Raw genomic sequence first — 13,642 nt, 5'->3', positions numbered from 1 at the left:
CTGGTGTATTTTCCAGTCGATCCTTCCCTTTATTAAGATAAAGGAAAGCAGCTCCTCTGTGCCGTCAGAGCAATGAAGGGAAGGGCAGTTTTTACACTATTGCCACCTCTCATCATCATCTCCCTGAAGAAGTCATGAATGATTAACAAAGAAGAAATCTCGCTCAACTGAGAAGTCTAAGATCCCAGCCCATCTATTTGCATATTATTTATACTGTGCCTGTAACTTAGCCTTTATGTACAGTGAGGTACATCCCTTTTGGACATCTGGTTTACAACATAGAAAAAACTGGCCTTTTAGGGCATCTTTTGTTTATTGGAATCTGGCTAATTCCTGGAAAGCTTTCCTGGGATTTTCGGGGAGGCTAATGGTAGGTGCTGTTCCAGGGAAGGGGGAGGGAGTTTGACTGCTGGAAGACATGAGAAGTTATAACATAGAATGAGTCCCAAAATACTCCACCTCTCCACTATTGGAAGTCCCCATCATTCCGCAGCCTCCCCTCCCTGAATATAATCCCCTCCCTGTCCTTCCAGTTCCCAACCTCTCCTTTGAACTGGCACTAGCTGGAGAGGGGGAGAAAACCATGATAGGCATTCAGAGGAAAAACCACCTGGAGAAGTGCTGATCAGCAGGGAATTGGGGCTGCTGGCAGAAGCAAGGCAGGTGAGAGTAAGAGATGAGGTGAGCTGGAGGGGGGGAGGGTCTGCTACTTAGTGGGGAGGTTACTGGGAGCTCTTGAGGTGGGTAGACAAGGTGGGAGGGGCCTTGTGTTCAGGGAAAGAGAGGAGGGGACAGAAAAAGGAGGACAAACTGGGAAGGAAATCTGTCCCCACTGAGGGTGGGGCAGGGGATAGGAGGAGAGACTGAAGCTGTGTTTACTTGTTTGCAGCTCTCCGTGTGGAGCAGCAAGACCATATTCTTAACCTCAGTTTTCCAAGAGTTAAGATAAGAATAAGTTTGCCAGAGCCACTTTGCAATTTCCTTTATCTTATCTTCTTAGAGCAGAAAAGCCATTTGTCCTGTCTGAGCGATTCTCTTCCTGTCATGCAAGTGAGAGCGTAGGGCTGCGTATCTGACATTTCTAGATCTAGCACCATGTGCAATGGCATTTGTTTTTGACTGCTTTGACTCACCCTGTAAAAATGGTGGCACTTACACAAAAAAGCCATAGGGTAGGAATTTATTACTAGGTATTAGCTGGAGCACTTGCTTGGTGCCACCTTTAGTCTTGTTGCTAACCCTCTGTAATGGGCCAGTTGGAAGAAAAGATAGACGTTTGGGTACATAGCTCCCTCAACACTTTTATGTAAAAAAAGAAGCTGGCTTCACAAACCAGCATTTCTATGAACTTCTGTGTACTAAGACTATATGGATTCTCATCTACTTTATTTGACTTGCTTCTAAATTAGATTTATAGATTCACAAAACAGAAATTCCAAAAAGATCAAAATTTTCCAATTCAGCATTTCCAATTTGAATCTTTTTGGAATTTCTTTTTTATGAATGGTTTCAGAGTGGTCGCCGTGTTAGTCTGTATCAGCAAAAAGAACAAGGAGTACTTGTAGCACCTTAGAGACTAACCAATTTATTTGGGCATAAGCTTTTGTGGGCTAAAACCCACTTCATCGGATGCATGCAGTGGAAAATACAGTAGGAAGATATATATATACACACACACACACACACACACACAGAACATGAAAAAATGAGGGTTGCCGTACCAACTCTAACAAGACTAATCAATTAAGGTGGGTTAGAGTTGGTACGGCAACCCTCATTTTTTCATGTTCTGTGTGTGTGTGTGTATATATCTTCCTACTGTATTTTCCACTGCATGCATCCGATGAAGTGGGTTTTAGCCCACAAAAGCTTATGCCCAAATAAATTGGTTAGTCTCTAAGGTGCTACAAGTACTCCTTGTTCTTTTTGCTGATACAGACTAACACGGCGACCACTCTAAAACCATTCATAAAAAAGAAATTCCAAAAAGATTCAAATTGGAAATGCTGAATTGGAAAATTGACATTTTTTATTGAAACAAAATGATTCAACCTGTTGAAATTGTATTTTCCTTTCCAATCAACATTTTAAAACAAAAAATGTTTTTGTTTCAATTCTCGCAGTCAGAAAAATATAAAACTTTAGCCGACATTGACATTTCACCGCCACATTTTCCCAGGTCAGAGAATCAAAAACTAATTATGGGGAGCTAGTCAGGCTTTTAGGTTGACTAACTGGAATTCACTCAGGACCTCAACTGTTCTGGACCCTCTTTGCTTATTGAAAGAAATGTGACTCAGTATATCTTTTAATAAGTTTCATTAAAAGACAAACAAAAATAAGATCAAGAAAATGTACCACCAAAGTCACACTAAGAATGAAACAATACAACTAATAAATCAATATCAAAACTAAATCAAATCAACAAGCTCATCTCAATATTGGATTGGAGTAAAACCACCAAAAGAATGCAAAAAATAACCAATCCTTACAAATTTTAAAGAGCATTCTAAAGAAAAAGCAGCTGTTCATGTGATTATGAATTCCAACAAAGGAATTTTACCAAAGTCAATCAAATCTATAACTTGGAGCTGGTTAGATGTCTTAATAAATATTAGAGGGGTAGCCATGTTAGTCTGGATCTGTAAAAGCGCCGCTTTTAATAAATATTAAAGCCAAATTACTTAATGTCTGAACCACGACCTCAGACCCACTTACAGAGCTTCCTCCTTGGATTTCATTTCTTGTGTGGTGGCTGCCCATCCCACTCCCGTTTCGAGATGATAGAACAAAACACTTTTGATAATCAAAAGTTTGACAACTCTTATCTACCAGAAATTATAGATGTGACCTGAAGAAGAGCTCTGTATGGCTCGAAAGCTTGTCTCTCTCATCAGCAGAAGTCGGTCCAATAAAAGATATTACCTCACCCACCTTGTCTCAGAAATTATGGATGACCACGGCAGTTCTCTTAGGACTTTTGAATACAAACCAAAGAAACACACATCAATGAATAGCTTTATGAGGCAATACTTAGGGTTGTTTAAAGCGGAGGAATTTTCTTTGTGGTGCCTTCCTCATGTGGGCTACCTGGGTTCTCTCTCACACAGTCTCAGTTTCATGGCCTGAAACTACAGCTGGGATGTTGCCCAGCTAATAAAAATAAATGACAAAAATAGAAAAAGGGGGAAAAGATACTTAAGATAACAAGGTTTGAAAACACTTCAGCTCTCCCAGTTTTCTAGCCTATTGAGGAATAGGAGTTGGACCTGCAGTCAAGGAGCCAGACAATGATATTCTGCAGGCACAGTGCTTCTCACTCATGGGCCTCTTTTGGGAACTGGGAGATACTGGTCAAAGGCTGGGGTGGCGTGTTTGTGGATGATGTGACTTCCTCTGATCAAGGCGATCATTTCTGGGGCTTCTGGAAAGGCAGTCTTTCCTCCGGGGGCTCGTTGCAGCCTTACCCTTGACGCTTATAGTTTGAGACCTTCACTTGTTCAGCCCTGCAGCACTTCCCTCCAAGGTCTTCAGACAAATCAGGTGTGAGGCCTGCCTTGGAGCCACACAGCTCAATCCAATCAAGTCTGACTTAAGTCCTCACTTGCAAGCATTAGCTGGAAAAGTCCAGCTTAAATCAATACTTGAAAAATATTCAGTGTTTTACATACCACAGACTTTACGTCTGTGATCACATACACCCACCCCGCAAATTAAAAATCCAGACACAAGACCACTTCTGAGGAAGCTGGCATAGACTCAGACTTCAAAGGACCATCATGATCATCTAGGCTGACCTCCTGCACATTGCAGGCCACAGAGCCTCACCCACCCACTCCTGTAATAGACCCCTAACCTCTGGCTGAGTTATTGAACTTCTCAAATCATGGTTTAAAGACTTCAAGTTACAGAGACTCCACCATTTATGTGACACAGTCCCCAGCCTTGAATGTTGTTTTCCCATATTTACTAGCCTTTCTTCTAGCATAATGTATTTGTTGTCTTTCTTGTGCTTTAGAAATATTACTAAGAGCCAATGCAACGTCACCATCCTTTCTCACTTTCAAATTAGTGCTATCCTCCTTGTAACATTGTTCATCGATGGTCATATCTGGCTGAAAAGGTCTTGAGATGACATTATATCATCAGTTTACAGAACTCTGTTTGTCTACTGTGACAGGGTCGGGCCAGATGGCTATAGGAGAGTAATAGAAGGCAGATATATTAGCCCCAGGCTAAGTAGGTCCCTTTTTCCTGGGTAAGGTAACAGGGAAGGTTCCAGAACAATCAGGAACCTTCTGGAGACAATTAAGACAGACAGGCTGATTGGCTGCAGGTATTCTAATCAAGAAGCTGCTAGAATCAATTAAGGCAGGCTAATCAGGGCACCTGGGTTTAAAAAAGGACCTCACTTCAGTTAGGGGGAGGCGTGTAAGGAGCTGGAAGTGAGAGGACGTGCTGCTGGAGGACTGAGGAGTACAAGCGTTATCAGGCACCAGGAGGAAGGTCCTATGGTGAGCATAAAGGAGGTGTTGGGAGGAGGCCATGGGGAAGTAGCCCAGGGAGGAGTTGCTGTTGCACAGCTGTTCCAGGAGGCACTCTAAACAGCTGCATTCCACAGGGCCCTGGGCTGGAACCCGGAGTAGAGGGCGGGCCCGGGTTCCCCCCAAACCTCCCAACTCCTGATCAGACACAGGAGGAGTTGACCTGGACTGTGGGTTCACGAAAACGGCCAAGCTGAGGGCTGCCATGAAGCTCCAAGGTGAGGAAATCTGCCAATAAGCGCAAGACCCACCAAGGTAGAGGAGGAACTTTGTCACACTGACTATAAAAGCTGATTCGTTGCTTAAAAAGAACCCTAGCAGTCACTGAACATTCTTTCATCAACAAAATTAAAACTAAGTTCATACTTTTATGATCAATTTAATCATTTCAAGTTTCTTCTCCGCTAATCTAAAAACAGACAAATGAGCTTTCTGGAGCTAGGTATGGCTCAAACAGCCTGTCTTCCGGAATCTTCAGCCTGAAAGAGAAAAAGTTACTTTAAAGCCTACCAAGATGAAACCTACTTAAAATATATTTCTTAAAAAAACCGCACAGTCTGTATTCCCATTCAAGTTATTGTTTTTACACAAAGAAATGTTCTGTGCAAAATTTTTTGACCAGCTCTAAATCTGAGTTATTGATTTTTTTTTAAACCTGAGTGCAGATGTTTTGTTTTGCTTTTTAAGGTACACAGTTCATGCAGGGAACAAGCAGCATGGGAAAAACAGCAAAAACAGACGTGAAAAAAAGTAAAGAAGTGTTCTTTTAAACTCTACTGGGGTCCCCACTATCCAATCAAATTCTGCATAAAAAGGAAAGATAAGATGAACATGAGGGACAAACAGGGACAGCTGACAAGCAGTCAATTGGTTCAAATCTATAATCAATGTCAAACTAGCTACTGCCTCGACTAGTTAAACCCTTCAGATTATCATGAATGTTCCCGATGCTCTAGCAACACCTGGAGGCTGGTGGAATTGAGTGCAGGGGATGGCATTACAGAGAAAAGCAATGAAGAGGATGCAGCAGCTGTGAGGTTCCCTACTAGCCAGTGACATCACGAAGAGCTGAACTCACTAAGAAGTGGTGGAAGTGACACGGGTGGGCAGTGGCAGGAGGTAGCAGCAGCAAGCAGCTGTGGAGACATCGCTTGACTGCTGCCCCAAGGCAGAAGATGATCCCACTCGAACACTCCCCTGGATTCTGGGACTTCACTGACCTCAGACAACCAACTCTGAGTGGGGTGCAGCGGAGGGCAAAGGAGCGTGGCATGTTAAAGGGACATTCGTCCATCAGAGACTTTCACAGAGCAAGGTGGGAAACTGAGGCATAGGACTGCTGCCCCTATACTGTGGGGAAGGTGTTTACCTACTTTTGAATCACTGTTGCAGAGTTTTTCCAAATTAATGCTGTGTTCCTTCTCCTTTTAATAAACGTTTTCTTTGGTTATACACAGACATGGTGCTTGCACGGGGGGTTGAGCACTGCCTCGCAGATGCAGCCAGGGTGAAGTTTCATTTTTCCTCTGGGCGGTGGTGGGGGCGCTCCAGATGGTTCTGTTTGGTAATGTTAAGTGGAACCCTTGGATATGGAACCTGCCCCTTGTTGCTGCCTGCAGCACCTGACAGAAGAGCTACGCGTGCCTCTTGTTATACTAGGAACTTCATGTAGGGTGTGGACAATGGTCTGTCTTCCTGCAGACTACAAGCTAAGGAAACTGGAGAGTTTGGCATTCTCCTCATGTCCTCTTTTTGGTCCCACATCCACACATGGGGATTACGTGACAGGGTTGCCTGAGAAGTGGCCTTGATGATCCAGTAGGTCCTTTCCAGTCCTATGTTTCTATCCAGCAAAGTGTAGTCTGTTTTCTATATGTGACTCCATCCCATCACTTTAAGACTCCAGAGGTCTGATCATTCAGCTGCACTACATTGTGGATAAAGAAGTTCCTGCTTCTGAAATGGTTTCAAGGTTCTAACTCTGTTATATAAATCATTCTTAAAGAGCAAACAATCAAGATCAGATTTTGGTTCCAGTTACACTGAATTAAATCCATAATAATGCCATTGATTTCTGTTGATTTAATTTTGTTTGTACAGAGGTGTAAGAGAAAGAACAAGAAGCTGTTTTTCACTCTCCATTTTTTACCCTGCTCTTTGCAGAAATCACTCTTCTTTTTTGCTGAGGGTGGGTCTTTTACACACAAAGTTTTTAGTACATTTATGTATATCAACATTCATTTAAATATGTGTAGCCTTTGGAAGAAAATAATTCCTGCAGTTAAGGACAAAGGTTTGTTTCTGCTGTCATGTCAGTCTGAGTCCATCGCTAGTTCATGCAGAGTTTTTTGTTTCACATAAAGGTAGCCATGACGTGACCAAGCATTTTCAGCTAATTGTGCGCTAGCAGGCGTGAATGGGCAGGTGAATAAATGTACAGGTAAACAATAGTACAAACCTTACTGAACGACCTCAAGCGAAGCATGTTTGTAAAAAAGGCACCTTATTACTTAATTGTAAACGAGTTATTAGTCTCACTGTGCACAATCTGAGTATGATCCACTGACTTTAGTGATATTTCAGTTGTAGAAGAGTGAGCTGGATTCTGTTCTGGCTCATGGGTCAACCTGCCTGTTGTTCCAACTGCAGAACCAGATTCTGCCCTTGGTTCCCTCCCCACTGGGTTGGCACAGGTGTGATTGAGGCTAGGATTTGGCTTGCAGATGTTCTTTTTATTACTAAAAGGACAGTAATGTGCTACAAAAATGTAAACAATGGGCTCCCTCTAAAATCTTCCCATCTCAATCAACGGTACAAGACATTTTCTGGGTAAAAAACTTTGGTGCCTCCCCTCACCCCACCCCAATCCATCAATTTAACGTTCTCCCCTCGAGAAATATCCCTTAATTCCATGATGTCCTTCCCAAATACATCAATTCTTCCACCTCCCAATCTTGGGCCCCACACCTTTAGACCCACCATGTTTCCTTACCCCAGTAATTCATGGGTGAACCGCGAGGTGGCTCCTCTATCTGGCATCTGCTCCTCACAATAAAGAAGTGGTGACAGGGTGAGTTGGCTCAAGGGTGGCTGGCTGGGGGCAGGAGGGTGTTGGTGGAAGCAGCTCTTCTCTGGTCATGGGCTAGATGGCTAGTTTGTGAAGGAGTCTCCCCAGCTTCTTGAAGTGAGTAAGTCTCCTTTGGCTAGGTGCCTAAATCAGTATTTGATGCCTAAATGTAAGTGGGCCTGGTATTCAAAGGCACAGAGCAAACCCAGCTCCCATTGAAATCAATGAGAAATTGACTGAGAACTGATCAGGTATGCAAATAAGGCCAGTTCTATTTAGCTGCCTAAATATGGATTTAGACACCTCACTTTGGGCATCCAGGTTTGAAAATGGCAACTTTGCTTTATTTATTTTAAATAAAATCTGAGACTCTCTTCCACTGCCTATTCCTCCCCCCGCCACACGCCAGCCCCCACCAGCTCAGCAGAGTACAAGCCATTATTGGTGGTGATGCACACACCAGAAAACCCAGCTTGACTTTCAGAGCCCTGGTTGCACTGTCAGGCCAGGCAGCTAGAACATTTGATCTTGAATCATTGAGACAGAAACAGCATGGAACCCTACCTGCCGTTTTAGAGAGCCATGCTTTTTACAGTAGAACTACACTCTAAGAGAAACAACCAATGAGACTGCAGAGGAAGTTATCAACAAGCATGTAATCAGTGACAACAGTAGAGGGGCATACCAGACCAGACCAGACTAATGACTCCCAGCAGGCTACTGCTGGAGCAGTACACTAATAGAGCAGCACAGGACAACCAAGGAAAAAGGAGAGAGATGCAGGGCACCTCTTCATACTAGATCTGTAAAATAAATTCTTTAAAAACATCCACCGATTTAAAGGCAGAATTTAGCTAGCTATTAGCACCCATTAGAGCAGTCCACTTAAACGTAGCCCATACCTTCAACTGAAGGCTAGTCAAAAATTGTTCCTTGTAAACATGTCAGATAACTTAAAATACATGTAAAGAAACTAATATTTTAGAACATTCCTGATGATCGTATTTGTATCCATCCGACAAACGATAGGAGCACCGGTCAGCATTTCTATTAAATAAATGGTTTTACCTTCAATTCTGCTTTAGGACAGCTCAGCAAAATGGTATTTCTGAAACCCATTTCTGAGCTGTGCCAGCTTTGAAACAGAAAGCCCTCCCCCTGATTTTTCAAAGCCCTTGAGGAAGAGCAACTGTTGGCAGAGCCCATCATCAGGTTTGGGAACAGCAGATGAATGATCCAGATGGAAGCCCAAGACAGATAGGGAGGAATTAGTGCTGCAAGATAAGTCAGCGCTTGAGCCAGAGTGGATCTGAGGAGAGTGAATAGCTTTTGATTTACTTCAGACTGGGGAGATATAGGGGGATATTGCAGTTCAGTAGACAGAATTAGGTAGGGTGAGCTAATGTCATGGCTAGCCAGCGCCCAGCCTAGGGACATATCTATGGACCAAAGTCTGAGAATGCCATGGAGACTGAGACAGGCAGGGCTATTCTATGGCTCAGAACAGTCAAAGCAAGGTATCACATAGCTTTTCACATAAACACTTATTACACTAGTCCCATTGCACAGCTCAATGGACCATTCCATTGACTGCCCAGTGGATTATCATGAGCATTTCTTTCCCATGACCACTGAGATCTCCCAGCTATTCTTATAGGTCACTGTGTTATGCAGTTGACCTGTGACCATTTAACTAGATAAGACAGAGGTTAGAGCACCGACAGCAGTTGCCACCTTCTAGGTCAGACTACAAGAGAGCATTTAAAATCTTATGTTCTCGCAGAAGCAAAAAGGGTTTTTTGCCTTTCCGACAGCACCTGCCAAAGCTGCTCTAGCTGAACTATCGTGGAACGGCTTGGTGAAGCCAGGCTGCCATTGCCCAGAGGCAGAGTCAAATATTTCTCACCATGCTGAATTTTTCAAGTTTCTCACAGAGCAAACAGCTTGGATTGGCAACTTCCATGGCTGGAGGGGACAAAGCTGCAATCTGGAGAAGTTGGACCAATTTCACACACTGATGTTCTGGGGGAAACTCAGGCTACTACAGAGGAGGGTCGTTCACCAGAGTTAGGGTTTGAGCTTTTACAGTGGGCACGGGATTGAGGCAAATTACTAAACTACAAATGAGTTACATCATTATGAAAGATGGTGGAGACTATGATCTCTCTCTCTCTCTGGGATCTGTATACTTTAACATTCAAACTGTGAGAGTCCCTGTTTTGTATCTTCGATCAACTACTCGTGGATTTTGTCAAGTAATAGTAATCATTTTCCCTGTAAATATGAACCACATATTTAAACAGTCAGTGCAGGCCAGATTCAGGGTACATCTAGACTACAAAATTATGTCAGCCTGAGTTACACCAGTGTACAGCCGTCACAGTAATTAAATCACCTTTGCATGTCCATGTTACGCTCCTTGTGTCAATGGTGCGTGTCCTCACTATCATCACTTGCATCAATGCAGAGAGCGGTGCACCATGGGTCGCTACACCAATGTGCCACAATCACCAACAGGACCCAGTCGCTGGCAGGCAGGATTGAACTGGGGACCTCTGGAGCTGAATGCATGATCCTCTATGACATGAGCTAAAAGCCAACTGGCTGTTAGCTAAGGCTGTAGAGTAGATTCATTTTATCTCTCTGTTTAAGTGGTCTCAGTGCCACTAGATGGGACAGAATACCACACCCAGAAGGTGTGTGGGTTATACCACCATCTACTGCAGGGTGTTTAGGGAAGGGTTTGTAATGCCTCATGGGAGCAAACGAATCATTCAGGGGTGGTTGGGAACATGATTTCAACATCCCATAGTGCAGTTTTCTCCATCCCATGTTTCATGCCTCTTTTCAAAAGCCCCGCAAACCTGCACATCTGCCATCTGTGTGAGGAGCATGGATCCCACACAGCTCTGCACTATTGTGATGAGCGTTGCGAGCATGGCACGCCTCATCCTGCAGTATTTGCAGAGCCACGGGTAACATGACAATTCCTTGGAGGCTAGATTGCTATGGGACATATAAAGAAACAATTCAAAGTTGTTGGCATCATTCAGAGAGCAGCTGCAGATGGTGGAGCACCAGTTCTGGGCCCAAGAAACAAGCACTGATGGTGGGATCACATCATTACGCAGGTCTGGGATGAGGAGCAATGGCTGCAGAACTTTCAGATGTGTAAGGCCACATTCCTGGATGTGTGTATGGAGCTCGTCCCAGCCCTCCAGTGTAGCAACACCAAAATGAGATCTACACTGACAGTGGAGGAGTAAGTGGCAATTGCTGTATGGAAACATGCAATGCCAGATTGCTACTGATCAGTCACGAATCAATTTGGAGCTGGGAAATCCACAATGGGGGTTGCTGTGATGCAAGTGTGAAGCACCATTAATCATGTCTTGCTATGAAGGACTGTGACTCTGGGCAGTGGGCAGGACATAGAATCATAGAAGATTAGGGTTGGAAGAGACCTCAGCAGATCATCTAGTCCAACCCCCTGCTCAAAGCAGGACCAGCACCAACTTCTTGGTAACAAGGGCACACTGTTGACTCAGATCCAGCTTCTCATCCACTGTAAACCCCAGGTCCTTTGCTGTAGAACTGCCGCTTAGCCAGTTGGTCCCCAGCCTGTAGCAGTGCATGGGATTCTTCCATCCTAAGTGCAGGACTCTGCACTTGTCCGTGTTGAACATCGTCAGATTTCTTTTGGCCCAATCCTCCAATTTATCTAGGTCACTCTGGACCCTCCAGCATATCTACCTCTCCCCGCAGCCTAGCGTCACCTGCAAACTTGCTGAGGGTGCAATCTATCCCATCATCCAGATAATTAATGAAGATGTTGAACAAAACTGGCCCCAGGACCAACCCGTGGGGCGCTCTGCTTGATACCAGCTGCCAACTAGACATCGCACCATTTTTCACTACCCATTGAGCCTGACAATCTAGCCAGCTTTCTATCCACTTTATAGGCCAGGAGTCCAATCCATACTACTTTAACTTGCTGGCAAGAATACTGTGGGAGACTGTATCAAAAGCTTTGCTAAAGTCAAGGTATTCTATGTCCACCACTTTCCCCACATCCACAGAGCCAGTTATCTCATCATAGAAGGCAATCAGGTTGGTCAGGCATGACTTTCCCTTGGTGAATTCATTTGACTGTTCCTGATCACCTTCCTCTCCTCCAACTGCTTCAAAATGGATTCCTTGAGGACCTGCTCCATGATTTTTTTGGGGACTGAGGTGAGGCTGACCAGTCTGAAGTTCCCCAGATTCTCCTTCTTCCCTTTTTTAAAGATGGGCACTATATTTGCCTTTTTCCAATTGTCTGGGACCTCCCCCAATCGTCACGAGCTTTCAAAGATAATGGCCAATGGCTCTGCAATCACAACAGCCAACTCCCTCAGCACCCTCAGATGCAGTGCATCCAGCCCCAGGGTCTTGTGCATGTCCAGCTTTTCTAAATAGTCCTTAACCTGTTCTCTCACCACTGAGGGGTGCTCACCTCCTCCCCATACTGTGCTGCCCAGTGCAGCAGTCTGGGAGCTGACCTTGTCTGTGAAGACCGAGGAAAAAAGCATCGAGTACTTCAGCTTTTTCCACATCATCTGTCACTGGGTTGCTTCCCCTAATCAGTAAGGGTCCCACACTTTCCTGACCTTCTTCTTGTTGCTAACATACCAGAAGAACCCCTTCTTGGTATCCTTCACATCCCTTGCTAGCTGCAAGTCCAGTTGTGCTTTGGCCTTCCTGATTACACCCCTGCATGCTTGAGCAATATTTTTATTGCTATACAGCTCAGGGACGCTTTGAAAGACCATTTTAATAATGAGCCACAGTATTTATTTTGCTGTAGTGTATTCTACCTGGAATTTTTTTTTTGCACCCCAATATGTACTTTGTAATGCAGGGGCGGGCAAATTATGGCCCACGGGCCAGATCCAGCCCACCGGCCAGATCCAGCCCACCAGCCATTTTAATCCAGCCCTTGAGCTCCTGCTGGGGAGTGGGGTCTGGGGCTTGCCCCACTCCAGTGCTCTAGCTGGAGAGCAGGGTCGGGGCCGCTCCTTGCAGCTCCCGGAAGCAGCAGCATGGCCCCGCTCAAGCTCCTATGCATAGGGGCAGCCAGGGGGCTCTGCTCTGCACGATGCCCCCGCAGCTCCCATTGGCCAGGAACTGTGGCCAATGGGAGCTGCAGGGGTGGCACCTGCAGATGGGGCAGTGCACAGAGCCGCCTGGGCATGTCTTTGTGTCAGAGCTGGAGAAGGGACATGGCCACTGCTTCCAGGAGCTGCTTGAGATAAGCGCCGCCCAGACCCTGCACCCCTGAGCCACGTCCCCACGTCCCAACCCCCTGCCCCAGCCCTGAACCCCCTCCTGTCCTCCAAACCCCTTGATCCCAGCCTAGAGCACCCTCCTACACTCCAAGCCCCTCATCCGCAACCCCACCCCAGAGCCTGCACCCCTTCCCAACCCCCTGCCCCAACCCTGATCCTCCTCCTGCCCTCCGAACCCCTTGGTCCCAGCCCAGAGCATCTTCCTACACCCCAAACTGCTCATTCCCAGCCCCACCCCAGAGCCTGCACCCCTAGTCGGAGCCTTTCTCCCCACCCCACTCCCCTGCCCCAGCCCAGAGCCCCCTCCTGCACCCTGAACTCCTCATTTCTGGCCCCACCCCAGAGCCCTCACCCCCCCCCCCCACACACACCCCAAACCCAATTTTGTGAGCATTCATGGCCCGCCGTACAATTTCTATTCCCAGATGTGGCCCTTGGGCCAAAAAGTTTGCCCATTCCTGTTGTAATGAGTGCTCTGCGTGTAGTAATATAACATTGCAAATGCACCTATTGCTACTATCTGTGAATTATTTCAGCCCAAGCCAGCATATATTGTGAACTAATATAGATGACTTAAGCTTCCATAAGTTTTATTCCAAACCCAGACAAACAGACATATTTATAACTGAATGAAACTTCATAAATACAGGGAAAAGAACCTTTGAAAGGGAAAGAACAGTCATTTCCATTTCACAAACACATTC

Source organism: Chelonia mydas, chromosome 1 (genome assembly GCF_015237465.2).
Source record: "Chelonia mydas isolate rCheMyd1 chromosome 1, rCheMyd1.pri.v2, whole genome shotgun sequence".
Taxonomy (NCBI): Eukaryota; Metazoa; Chordata; order Testudines; family Cheloniidae; genus Chelonia; species Chelonia mydas.
Note: the sequence above shows the minus strand (reverse complement) of the source record.